The 12,987-nt window shown below is 49.8% G+C and overlaps 1 protein-coding gene across 4 annotated transcripts in view; it reads left to right on the top strand.

The window, feature by feature from the left end:
* The window catches only part of LOC144174103 (uncharacterized), a 215,246-nt gene that overhangs the window by 116,925 nt on the left and 85,334 nt on the right, over window positions 1–12,987 (top strand). Inside the window, exon 1 of one of the 4 annotated variants that reach the window (XM_077702557.1) lies at window positions 11,464–12,488. The exons of the other annotated variants lie outside the window; for them this stretch is intronic. The gene's annotated coding sequence lies outside the window, so the exon portion shown is untranslated. Of the gene's footprint in view, window positions 1–11,463; window positions 12,489–12,987 lie in introns of those variants that run through there. 4 annotated transcript variants of the gene reach the window in all.

Here is a 12,987-nt window from a genome sequence, read left to right as displayed (position 1 = left end):
AGCGGGTTACTCCGCATACGCGCGCGCGCCGGCATGGTTATCACCTCCTCCGTAAAAATTGTGCAAGGAGGGGAGTGGTTCTTTATTCGCACCCCCCCCCCCCTTCCCACACACACACACAAAAAAATCGCCCCCTCTAAAACCAATCTCTGGGACCGCTACTGGCAACAACGAATAACGACACGCAAAATAATATCATCTTCCATACGACAGCTCTCAATGTTCAAAGTTGCGTCCCGTGCCCAGCTCAGTCTACTTGGAGAGAAAGAGAGAACTAGATTGATAACTGAGGCACATCAAAGACGTCCTGTATCTGCTGTGGGCCGTGGCCAAATGGTGGTCGGAGCGAGCCTCTACCCTCTGCTGTACGCGGTGTAATAGCCGGCTACAATTCTCGAACTGCGGTTTGCACTTGCAGCACGACAGTACGCTCGCGATCCACCGCACTAGCTGCTCGCCAGAGCCCCACTATCGGAGTGGTGGCGGCTTCGGAGGGGGAGAGGGACAGGGTGTCTCGGGAGGTGGGCGGCTAACTGCACACACGCGCACCACGCAGCCGTGGACGAGATGGGGCGCGCACAATGGCCGGCCGTGGCGCCTCTCTTCTTCCTACCGGATGTGCCGCCGCGATTATTCGGCCGGCCGGAGTGTAGATTTTCATCGCGCTGCCTCCGAGTCGGTCCGGCATGGCTTCGTCGACACAATATCCGTGAGAAGGCCCACCCGGTTGCTTTTCGCGATTTCCTGCTCGCCGTGTGGCTGATTCACACTCCTTTTGACTGCCTTTATTATACCCGAGCGGTCCGAAACAAGAGGACTTCCCTGTGCCTCATCATCTACGATGCTGGCGTTGGACGCACGCTGAGCTGGGCTGTTCGGTGGTGCACTTTTACCTCTCGCCTCTTCTCTGGCATTATTTCTAAGCCCAATGTCAAGGCCTCGAATGACTTAAACACCGAATGACTTAAAATCGATGTTCGTTGTCCGTCAAAGGAGGAAATTCCGGTGGATAATTTACGCGTACAGCAAAGTCAGTCGTTTTCTTGCTGTAAATATTGTCCTGCTGAGAATTTTCAGCGGCGAAGTACCTTAGGGGGCTCGGGCTATCGGCGTATCCTGTCGTCACATGTAGTCACGGCACTAAAACACCGGGACACTCGTTTACCAACGCCTCGCGCTAGAACGTAACGCGTACTATAAGGACACATCGGGACACTCGTTTTCAAACGTTTCGCGCTAGAAAGTTTCCATCTCCATGGACAAAATGCTGAGAGATCACACAAGACACCCGTTTTCCAACGCCTCGAGGATAGAAAGCATGCTGCGGCGTATGACATGAAGACAACTCACGGCCAGTCTGTCTATCGTTTAATTGCTTAAATCCGGTTCAACGCAAGAGAGGGCGCCACTGCCTTAGTAAGCGTGCGATTGCTCCTGCCCCCAGCGCTTCTGGGGCGACCAGTCAGCGCGCGCCTTGTGGCAAGAGAGAGACTTAATCTTTGAATGCACTTATGCACTGCATGCTTCGCCCCTCCCAAGGTTTCGCGTTAGTGGAGATGGGGTGGTTTTTTCTCTTCCTACCTCATGGGAGACACAAAACGATAATCAAATTGCTGATCCGCGTGGACATGTTCATTCCGGCGGTAACTAGAACAGCTTTGAAAATTGGAAGCCACACAAGATATCTCAGCGCGCTTTGTGGAACTTTCCTGCCATTTCCCTTTTAAATGCGACACGAAGCAACTGCCCGTTGCTCTTAAATGGTTGGACACTTACGTTGAAAGGCGAGTAAATTTATTAGCCCCTTCATTACCTGCATTAACCTCAATGCAGAACATACTGACCCCCTAAGCTGAAATGCTTCAAAACAGAAAACACGTCGTCTTTCGATATTCTTTCCGCGCTCTGTCCGCATTATCATCGCGCTTTTCTCTACACTACCGAAAGTCCGACACGTTAGCCTTAGTAAACCCCCTGTGCCGGGGTTTATTTTCAATAACGGGCGGAACGGTTCCCTCCTCACTCATATGGTAATTCTTAGAACCTTCGGACGGCTTTACCCAGAGGCTTCCAGCAAACAGGAAAAACACGTCGACGGCAGCAGCGATTGGAAGAGATCCCGTACGGCGCGCACACATACTCTCCCTTTACACTCTTCGAAGAAGCACCTCGATCACTTTGCATATTTCTCTTTTGCATACAACTAACGACCCTACTCGTTCTACGAACGGTCGGACGGATATATTGGGAAGCCAGTCATAACAGCGCGCATTACGAGAGCATATTGACGCATCCGCATTGCGCGCTTCAATTGCAGCCGCGTGCATTGTAGATGCGTGTACATTGGGAACGCACTCTGAATACTGTATATGCGCATTGAGCGCGTAAGCCTTCGACGGTTCGCCCTGAAGAAATTTTCTGCGGTGAGTGCGTGCGGAGCTTCTCATCACACAAAACCGTGGACGGAGCTCTCGGTATAGGGAAGAGTTTGCGTTTTAATATCACTCATCAATGGACTGAGCCATCATCGGAAGATTCAGAACTGCCGTGCGTGCAACAGCCTTTTTCTAAGAAACACAGGAATGAATTCACGCTACTCAGCGTCCACGTTTTCAATTATCGTCGGAAATTATGTTGATTTTCTTGGCTTCTTGTGGTTTTATTTCGTGCTTTAATTGCGAATAATGTTAGGTTCCATGTTATTTCTCTTGTTAGCGCTCACGGTTTCTTTTACTCGCTGCATTGTTTTCTTTTAAATGCCACGTGTATTATATCGCCAAGGTATCTTAGGATTAGAATTAGGATTAGAATAAAACAACTTTTTCTTGGCGCTCTTTGCCCTTAATCGGCCTTGCGCCATAAAAATCCATTCATAATCATCGTAGGATAATTAGATTACTACATTACATTCCGGTGTTGTGGGAACGCGGGCGTATATCTGCATACAGGTTCATACATTCTTATGCCATACTGTTGATGTATATTTAGTGTAGACGCTGTACACAGCATATAGCTCACTTAGTGCGCACATGTTCCAGTAGTGATGCTTTCTCATGTCATTTCTTTACCTCGTTTATTCTTATAAACTTCCACTGTACCTTTCCCTTACTCCAAAGTTTGGAGTGGCCAGCTTCTGTTTTGCTTCGTGATAACCTCTCCGATAATTAAATATTTCTCACTCCCTCTATTTACATGTATTCTTTCCACCACATTTCTACTTTTCGTAAATTCAGAAACGATGGTTTGCTACGGAGAGGCCGGTTACAAGACAATCCCACACTTCAATACCATTGTAAGTAAAGGCAGTCATTACTGGTGAATATTTTCCTTTCTTCGCCCCTGTCACCTCTGATGTACCTTAACGCCTTTTTCGATTCCTTTAGTGTCTGATAATGGCAATCATCTAGGATATTGTTACGTGGTGGCAGGACAATGATGAGGCGAACCATGGGCGACGATGAAGTGATGTATTTACAAGATGTTGCCGCAGAGCGATGCTATCTATTTACAAGCGGCCATGATCGCTCGGGCCAGCCGCATCCTCTTCGTCGTCTTCGGTGACGGGTTATGGCGCTATGGGGAATTGTCCACATAGGTGTTCCGTGACATCACCCCCCCGGCGGAGGACGACCGTCCCGGTCGAGGCCAGGGCAACGACAGGGTGGCGAAGCGGATGAGCAAAGCGATGAGAACATGTACAATCAAGTCCTTGCCGCCACCGATGATGGTGATGGTCGCGATGAGCACCGGCCCCAGAACAGCTGTGACCACCGCCGAGCACACGAGGCAGCGTCCAAAGCTTTCGGAGAAGCGCCGGAGATCTGGGCGGGGGAACGTCGTCGGCTATACGTCTGGTCGTGGCTGGTCAGTTCGTCTGGTCTCGGCGGGGCATGGGCAGGGGACACGGGGCTGGGGAATGTCGCGTCCGTGGCTCACCGGGGCTGGGGCGGGCCGACGCTTTCCAAGAGCCAGGATGAGACCGCTTCACGAGGCGAGACGGGGTGAAGCTCGGGGCCGGGATGGGGCTGAAACCCGCACCCTCCACCAAAATGTTACGTGGTGGCAGGACAATGATGAGGCGAACCATGGGCGACGATGAAGTGATGTATTTACAAGATGTTGCCGCAGAGCGATGCTATCTATTTACAAGCGGCCATGATCGCTCGGGCCAGCCGCATCCTCTTCGTCGTCTTCGGTGACGGGTTATGGCGCTATGGGGAATTGTCCACATAGGTGTTCCGTGGCAATATTATTCAATGACCGGTATAGTGCTAATGATTTCTAAGCTGATTTCTAATCGCTCTTTGTGCCATTGTGATTCGCATTGATTTCACTTGAAACCAGTGGGGTAACTAGATGGGACGGCGCCCATGGCAAATATATTTTCGCACCCCACATGATGATAATGATTGCGATTATTATTATTATTATTATTATTACGTATGCGTGCAGACCTTACATTTCTTCACAAAATTGTTCATGGTGACCTTTCTTGTGCAGACCTGCTTAACTGTTTAGAATTTAGTGTACCACAAAGGCCCACCAGGTCGCATCGCCCGTTCTTGACCGCTGCGCGCAACTCCAATCATTCTCCTGTGCTCAGAATACAGAATTGTTACAACCGCTTCTTTGAACGCCTTGACATCTTTCAGAAATCCTTTACAATTTACCGTACAGCGCTGTCGAATACAGTATGTTAAACACCTACGATATGTCTGTCGTTCTTTTTTTTTTTCTGGTATTTGGTTTCTCTGCGGTTGTGTCTATCCAACTGATAGTTGCCTATTTTTGAAACTGTTTACTGTCATTTGTTCGTCTTTTCATTTGTCTCTATCTACACTCTTGCCGTTGTTTTTGTTGTATTACTGTCAAACGTTGTTGCTCTGCCTGTCGTGTGGCCGTTACGACAGGCAGAGCAACAGAGGCATTTTTTTTTAATTTTTTACCTGTACCCAGGCTCCGCCTGTGCTTTATTTCTGTCATTTTCTTACTTCAATTTGTGTGTGTCTTGTCGCTTGTTTGTTTCTTGCTATATGTTTCTTGTATTTTGTTTTCATGCAACTGCCCGTGCGCCAGCACTCAGGCCTCTGGCTGTTCCTGGGCACGTAAATAAACATGTGAAGGAAAGTTTGACATCCACCTAAATGCAGCCATACGGCTACAAAGGAAAGCTATACAGCTTTCTCAGAAACTTCGCAGTTGAAGAAAAATTCGTCCTGGTCCAGGATTCGAACCCGGGACCACTGCTTAACCGGAGCAGTCGCTCTACCAACTGAGCTAACCAGGAGGCTAGTCGTTAGTAGCGCGAAAGCGAATTGATCAACAACTCGAAGTGAAGGACAGGTGTTAATCGACCAGATTAACCTCAATCTGCTCGACCTCAATCGACCACAGGTGTTAGTCGACCTCAATCTGGTCGATTAACACCTGTCCTTCACTTCGAGAAATGCTTTTTGCTAAGAGTGTGAAATAAGCACACAAATGGGCCAAGTCACGTTCAAGTGTACCGTGGTGTAAACAATTTCGGCTGAAAGGCTTTTGTCGTCTGCAGTGCTGTTAGTAGCACCGGCTAGTGTATTTGTAGCAGTTTTCCGCCCTTAGCCGAGTTTTTAAGTCGAAGCAATTGGCTTTGGTGGAAGAGGGAGAATCGGTAAATGCTGCTTGAAGACACAACTGCAAACCGAAGAAAGGTCTTAACTGCAGGTATTTATTCATTTACAGAGCAGAACGACCTGCTCAACAACATACGGCGACAAGCTAAATCGAACGGAGGGATCGAAACGAACCCAAGCACAAAATTTTCAAAGTTCATCGAGGTGAAGTAATGAGCGAGTCCGCATTTACACATTGCGATTTCCGCACTTCACTATCATAAATGCGACATACCATTGTTTAACGCCTATGCAGCTGAATGCTGGCAATGGTGGTTTGTATTGTCGCGTTAGCCAATTAATATTTGTGCTTGCTGCATATAATTTTGTCATGACTACTTCTAGCACTTAGCGCATATGATTACTAAAAACTGCAATCACGTTTCGCTTTTCATGCTGTTACATTTCTTTCGGTGACAAAATTTTAGGGGCGAAACCCTTTGGGGGCGTAGGCTGTCAGCGTATCCTGTCGTCGTCATCGTTTCATGTAGTCGCGGTACTAAAACACCGGGAAACTCGTTTCCTAACGCTTCGCGCTACGTTTCGTCTCCGTGGGCAAAAACGCGTACTGAAAAGCCTCCTAGCGCCTCGCGCTAGGAGGCTTCGTGTTTCAATGACACGAGACTTCTACAACAAAGCTGTATATCTCTACCCCCAAACGATTTAATCTCCGTAGGCAAAAACGCCAAGGCGCCAAGAATACACTTATACACTGCATGCTTCGTCCCTCCCCATGGTTTCACGTCAGTGGAGATGACACGGTATTTTTTTAATATGTTCAACAAAAGTGTAAAAAATACACAAAATTTTTTAATATAAAAAAATCTGAAAACTGAAAACAGGGCGTACGCTTTCTATTTCGTGGTTTGTTAAGAAAGATGAGATCCCGAGTCATGTAATGTAGCTGCTGCATCTTACATTCGCAACTCATACCCGATAATTACACGAAGCAAGGTCTCCACACCCTTTTCGTCATCCACCGCGCAACGTACCAGCGAAAAAGGAAAACAAAAAAACCCACACCGCACATCGGCGTTACTACTCTGCGGCGTTTGTCGAATTCCTGTCAGAAATGATTCCCTGAAATACGTTTCCCAATTGTCACCCACACACATTGAGGTGTGTTTCCACCGTTTCCGAGATCTTTCCAACGCTGGGTCTGCAAACGCGAGAGAAACCGTTAAGACATGTTCCGCTTCGAGGTATTGCGGCCAGCAGCCATTCGCGTCGTTTTCTGACCGCCGATATTTCACTTCCCTCGCAACCCGTGACGCTGGCGAGCCTTCTATACTCGTTTTCTTGGCACGCCCGCTCATCGCAGCAATTCGCTCGCTGTGTGGCGAACAACAGCCAGCTATGCACCACGGAAGGTGCGGAGCGGGGGTCACCTTTTTATTTCATTTTCTGCTGACTCCGCTCCGTAGCACGAGTATCACACGTGCCGCGACTGGAACGTTTCCACCGGCTCCGCTGTAGCCCAAGCTTCTTCGATGCTAGCTATATGCACCCGACTTTAAAGGGGTCTTGAAAGAAAAATACAAGCTTTACGTGCAGAGCACTTTATGGGCTCGCCTTGTCGTCGTAACTCGCTCGCTAACGGTCGATGTCAAGCGAGTGCCGGAATCAGGCGGCGCAGCGAGATAACGGACCCAAGTAGAGCCTGGTGTACCGTCGTCAGGGGGTCTCGCTGAGGCTTCGGGAACCACGCGGTTTAGATAGTCTTAACAGTTCGAACCTCGTGAACCACTGGCGCTTGTCATACATCTCCCCGTTGTTTAACGCAAAGAAAACTGCAGGTACATTTGTGGCAAAATCTGTGTATATAGCCGGCAGCCCCGCGTTTATTTACTTAGGAACGCTCGTTGGGTTGGTTTTTACGATAGTAAGAGAAAAAAAAAAAAAGTTGCCGCGCAAGAAAAAAAAAAAATTACGCGTTCGAAATGGCCCAAAGCAGCTCCAGCATACGAAATCAAAGCAAGCACAAAAAGAACAGAAGAGCCGCTTGCGCAATTGCATGCGCGAGCACTGCGAATACGGGAAATTTGAATTGCATATTCGTCAAGAGAGGAGTGAGACAGGGCGGCGAAGAGCGTGCTGGGTGGTAGCAGTGAGCGGATAACGGTGCCACCACCCACTATGGCGAATCACTGCTCTGCACTTCCGACAGCTTTCAGATTGAGTGGAACGGCTTTAATTTTTGACAAGTGCGTTTCCGCGGGAAAACGAAAAGAAAAGGCCAATCGTTTGGTTTTAAATTATTCCCCGCAGAATTCATACACGAATAATTTCGGCTTCTTTTGGCTGCATTCAGCCATCAAACAATACGCCTCCCTTGCCTTTGTCTGATCTTTAATTCACATAATCATGCAAACGTTTTTCATCACCACGAAGACATCGAGAGCCGTGGCGCCTGCTGCAATCCTTAGTCTCTCGGGACGCGCAGGGCGGACAAGGTTTAGGGGCGAAGTCCCTTAGTTGGCTACATCTGCGGTGACGACTCCGGCCAAGTCATGAAGACCTAGCAATAGGACTTCATTCGCAGGCCCCAAAGAAGTTTTTCCAATCCAATCTAGTTAGGGGCTCGGCTGTCGGCGTTTCATGTCGTCGTCATCGTAACCATCGTCTCATGTAGACACTGTACTAAAACACCGGGACACTCGTTTACGCCTCGCGGTAGAACGTAACGGGTACTAAAAAAACACCGGGACACTCGTTTGCGCCTCACGATAGAACGCTTTGTGCTTCAAAGACACGAGACTTTTGCAACAAAGATGTATACTTATCCCCCCAACGGTTTCATCTCTGCTGAAAAAAATGCCACGGCGCCAAGATACACTGCATGCTTCGCCCCTCCCCAGGTATGTCGTTAGTGGAGATGGTCAGAAATTTTTACCGGCCATTTCTCGTCGTACGTTGACGTCAGAAGTTTGTTACAAATCACTCCCTTATGTCACCGCAATTCAACTAACAAAGTCACATTTCGTGCTTTGTAGCTACAGAACTACACAAATAATGCAAAATATGCTTTGACGCATATGGTAAGGAACAGCGTTTGGCTTCGATTCGTGAAAGTTTGAAAGAAAAATCCAAAATAACGTTTTGTATATCGGTTTTTGTATTAGAGAAAGCTGGAGTGCAGTGCAGTGCAGTGCATTTTTCAAATAGAACATTTTTATACGTAAATTAAAATTGATGGACAAATAACGCTAAAAAATGAACTCTTGATTTTTTAGATGACGAAAAACACGACCTGAGTTGCAATTTTTTATTGGAATGAATTACTTCTACAAACTAAAAAAAAATACGTCAACTCATTCAAAATTATACGAGTCTCGACAGACAGAAATCTACGGCAATTGTTGCAATAGTTTGTGCGTTGCAGAGGTAAAAGTTTTGAATTTCGCGCGATTCGTCCAATGCGCACGTGACCCGAACCTGCTTTGGGACTGTTATTTTAGAAACGAAAAATTTTCCTTTGGCGGAACTGAGGATGGGCTCTGTCGCCCTTCCGCTGTGCATTACAGAGAACGCCCACTCGGGCGCAGTGCAGCATATCCCGTGGGAAAGTGCGTGCGTGGGTCCTGTGGGAAAGCATCAACTGCGCGCGCTCTTCGTGTGAAATAACGGGTGGCACAGGACACAGAAAGCGGACTAGTCTGGAGAAGAGATGCGTTTCCCCTCCCAGATTTCCTTCCTCCGTCGCCCGCCGCCCGCTCGCGTTTCCGTACCGTCCAGCAAACCATTTGCCGCACTGTTGCACGCGCGTCTTCACCGCAGACGAACCCTGCAGGGGTGCCGGCTGGTAGAGTTCGAGAGAACAACGCACGCATTGCGCCGTTCGTCTTCCTGCTTTCTCGCATCGGCGCCGAAGTACAGGGAAACACGAAGAGAGTCGGGTGTTGTCGAACGTTGCACGCTGTGATTTTGATTACTCCGTTGATACACAGTAAATGCCATGGAACTGTCGAAGAACTAGAGGCCTAACGACCTTCTGCCAGCCAAGTCCGCCGGGTACCTCTTGTATATCAAAAACGCAGTCCAGCCTAGGGAAGTGATTGATTGAATGAACGCAGACCACAGCGCAACTGCTTATGAAATTTCTATAGACCTCTGCAACCTATAGGATTTGAACGGCATGGCCCGGTGTTTCACTACAGGTTCCTTCGCAGCTTAGCACAGCGGCGGAAGAGAAGTTGTTTGTATGCATTAGCTAAATTTAAGGCAATTATCTAAAATATCTAACGGGCGAGGTATATGTTAATATGCTAATATGTTAATATGTTAATACGGATACCATTTGTTTGCGACATCGAATTGGAACGTTTAAACACCGATACTTGTTTTATTTGAAAGAACTGTCCTTCGATAACTCACTCAACTGAAGAAATCCCTAATATTCAAGAGCTTTTAAATTTTTTCCCTGCATTGCACCAACAGTGACGTTGTTGGGGAGTTAACAGAAAGTGAGCAAGGGGCGTGATTACTTTATCATAACATAAAAGTGGGGTGATCAGTCAAAACCAGAGGCACCGCTACAATCCCCCAGCCGTGTTGGCAGTAGAGTTTTCGGCGGCCTCTGATCACGCACATGAGTCCCTCTGACGTCATAGGGGCGGTGCGAGAAAGCTGCTGGTTACTAATAACTACTTCGGACGCTTTCCTTACTATATACCGTTTCAAACCTGCGCTGAATTACGATTTTGGTAATTGATTACGATTGATCATGATTACGATTTTGGCGTGGAAATCTTTCCAGTTAACCAACACATTTTGTCATCATGGGGCATTTAAAAATTCCTTAAAGATTAATTAGAATAACGATAACCTTTTGCTTGAGAAGCCACGAGAATGTGCTGTTCTCCGCAGAAGGCCTTGCGGACGCTTATCACAAAGTCTATAGGCGCACCGCCCCTAGGCTCTAACAGAACAATATCTGAGCCTCAGAGTTTCCTTCTTTTGCTGTGTTAATTAACCATGCTGTACGCTCGAAATGAAGGCTGGCGTAGTTGGAAGGTGCAACAACGGAACTATTTTGAAATTCTTTTGCTTCCTCGGCATTGTATTATTATGCGTTTTGCGAGGTGGTGTAGACAGATTCAGGGGACCAAGTGAACGCTTCTGCTGCAGCCGAGGACGTTTACCCTTGCGATCAAAGCGGACGCCGGTGCACACCAACATTTTTCATGTAGCCCTTGAACCGAGAAGAACCTATGCTCGTTCCCGCAACATCTTCGCCACCCGCCGTCATTCTCAGTGCGGGAAGCCGTGTCTTGGGCGGCGGCTGCGAGGTGGGAAACGAACCGGAGGGGGTAAAAAATGTATTTGCCGAGCAGGACTTAAAGCGCGTGGAAGGGAATGCATGGTGGTGAGTGCCGGGCGGAGGAGGAGGAGGGCAGAACGAAGAGGAGGTGAGGTCGTCGAAGAAGGCGCTGCACTCGAGAATGATTGGGAGGAAAGGAAGAGGGTGGCGAACCGGCGAACACGCAGTCAATCTCGGATGGAGGGCGAGGGGGGCAGTGCTGGTTCCCTCCTCGAGTCGCCTGGAAGCCTGGAATTTCCGGCTGGCCCGCGAGGCCTTTCCTCCCGCCGTTCGCTTCACTGTGGGAGCGGTCTCCAACAGGTCTCCCCTCCTCCTCTCTCATCCTCTGCGTGGCGAACTAGAAACGGAATTGTTGTCGCTTATTCCTTACGTCTAATTTCTTCCTCGCACTCCTTTCACTGCCACCCCCGTTTTCGCACTCTGTCGCACCTACGTTGCCGACCCGCAGGTCGCGGCCGCTCACTCACTCTCTCTCTCGAGGAGGAGGACTCCTTTTCTTCTTGTTCCTTCGTTCAGTGTCCTCCCTCTGTGACGACTTCTCCCGCGCATCGCCGACGGAGGCGACAAACGGCGATGACGGAGGCGGCGACGCAACGTCTCCTTCCGACGACGCGCATTTAAAGAAGCAACGAACCGGCTCACTACCGGTCGCATGCCACTCTGCGTAGCACCTCTGTCGCCGACCGCCTCCTACTTTCACTTCTGGCGCCTCCCGCGCGATTCTCCCGCGGGACTCACCAAACGGGCGCCGGGTCGCTGGTACGCAACGCAGACGGCCGCTCTCCAAGACCGTGCGGTGATCTGTACGGCGCGTAGCGCACCCGGATCGAACAAAACGAAGAAGCCGGCCGTCCAGTGAGCCTAGCCTGGCTGCCGCCTGGCCCCGCTCTCCGCCCCTTCTTTCTTCCCCAGCCGGCGGCGAGAGTTGCCCTACCGCCGCCGCCGCCACCGCCGCCACAGAATCGTCCGAGGTGTACGACGTGCCGCGTTGCCGCCAGTTCTCCGCCGTGGTGCTGCCGCCGGTCGACGTCGTCGTCGTGGTCGTCGCTGCGAGCCGGATACCGTGCTGCTCCTGGGAGACCCTCTCCGGCTGGCCAGCTATCCGGTGGCGGTGTCATTTTTTAAAGAGTGGCGCGTTCCGCACCTGAGGTGTCCGTCTGTGTGCGTGCGTGAGTGCCGGTGGATATACCGTCGCCGACGGCCGGATTCTCAAGCATCGGGCCGCCTTCGCTGCTGCTTGTGACCCCGTCAGTTTCTTCCATAACGTCGCTTCCCCGTTTCCTCTTTATTTATTCTTCGATTTCTGTCTCGCTTGAGGAGCATTTGCGGAATACGCCCGCGTACTTTGCTTTTGCGTCCGCCGTCGGCGGCACCCACGTCGTCTGGAGGAGGCACCCCGCAAGCCGCTCTGTCCTGGGCGCTCGTTCGCCGACGCTCCCCCCAGCTCCCGAGCTCGCTCCGTCGGGGGGTCAAGACGGCGGACCCCGCAGCAGGCATTGTCACCGTGAGAGCGTCAGGTGCGTTTCCACCATCCCATTTGCTTCTCCCGCCCTGTGCGATGCACCCCGTGACCTGAAGGCTTTCATGGCGCTCTTTTGTGCGTGCTGACCCAAAGTGTGCATTATTGCGGGTTATTTCGTTCGTGGAATTTAAAGTACCTGTCAAACGGATGCCTTTCCGTGAAGTTTCCCCTCTAAAGGGCGTCCGGGGGACATCTGCTCGGCCCGAGGCGTGCTTTCAACGCGACGGCAGGAATTTACTCGGGGCGTCGGGATCTTTGGAGCAGTCTTGCGCACCTGCCTGTCGACATGAAGAGAGCGCGGTCTCGGCAGCATTTTTGCGGGCTCGGTTTGTGAAACTTGATGGACTGATTTCTTTTTGCTACATATATGATGTATGTAAGGATGCAGCAAGCTTTTCGCGTTCGTGTGGTTTGAGCTTAAGTTTACCGGACCAAACGTAAAGCGGAAACTTAAGCGCCTACAGAAATGTCTGGAAACTCGCACCATTGTCCTT

This window comes from Haemaphysalis longicornis, unplaced genomic scaffold, assembly GCF_048455015.1.
Source record: "Haemaphysalis longicornis isolate Haplotype H1 unplaced genomic scaffold, Haemaphysalis longicornis Haplotype H1 scaffold_3, whole genome shotgun sequence".
In the NCBI taxonomy this organism is placed as follows: Eukaryota; Metazoa; Arthropoda; class Arachnida; order Ixodida; family Ixodidae; genus Haemaphysalis; species Haemaphysalis longicornis.
This window is presented reverse-complemented; position numbering and strand designations above follow the sequence as displayed.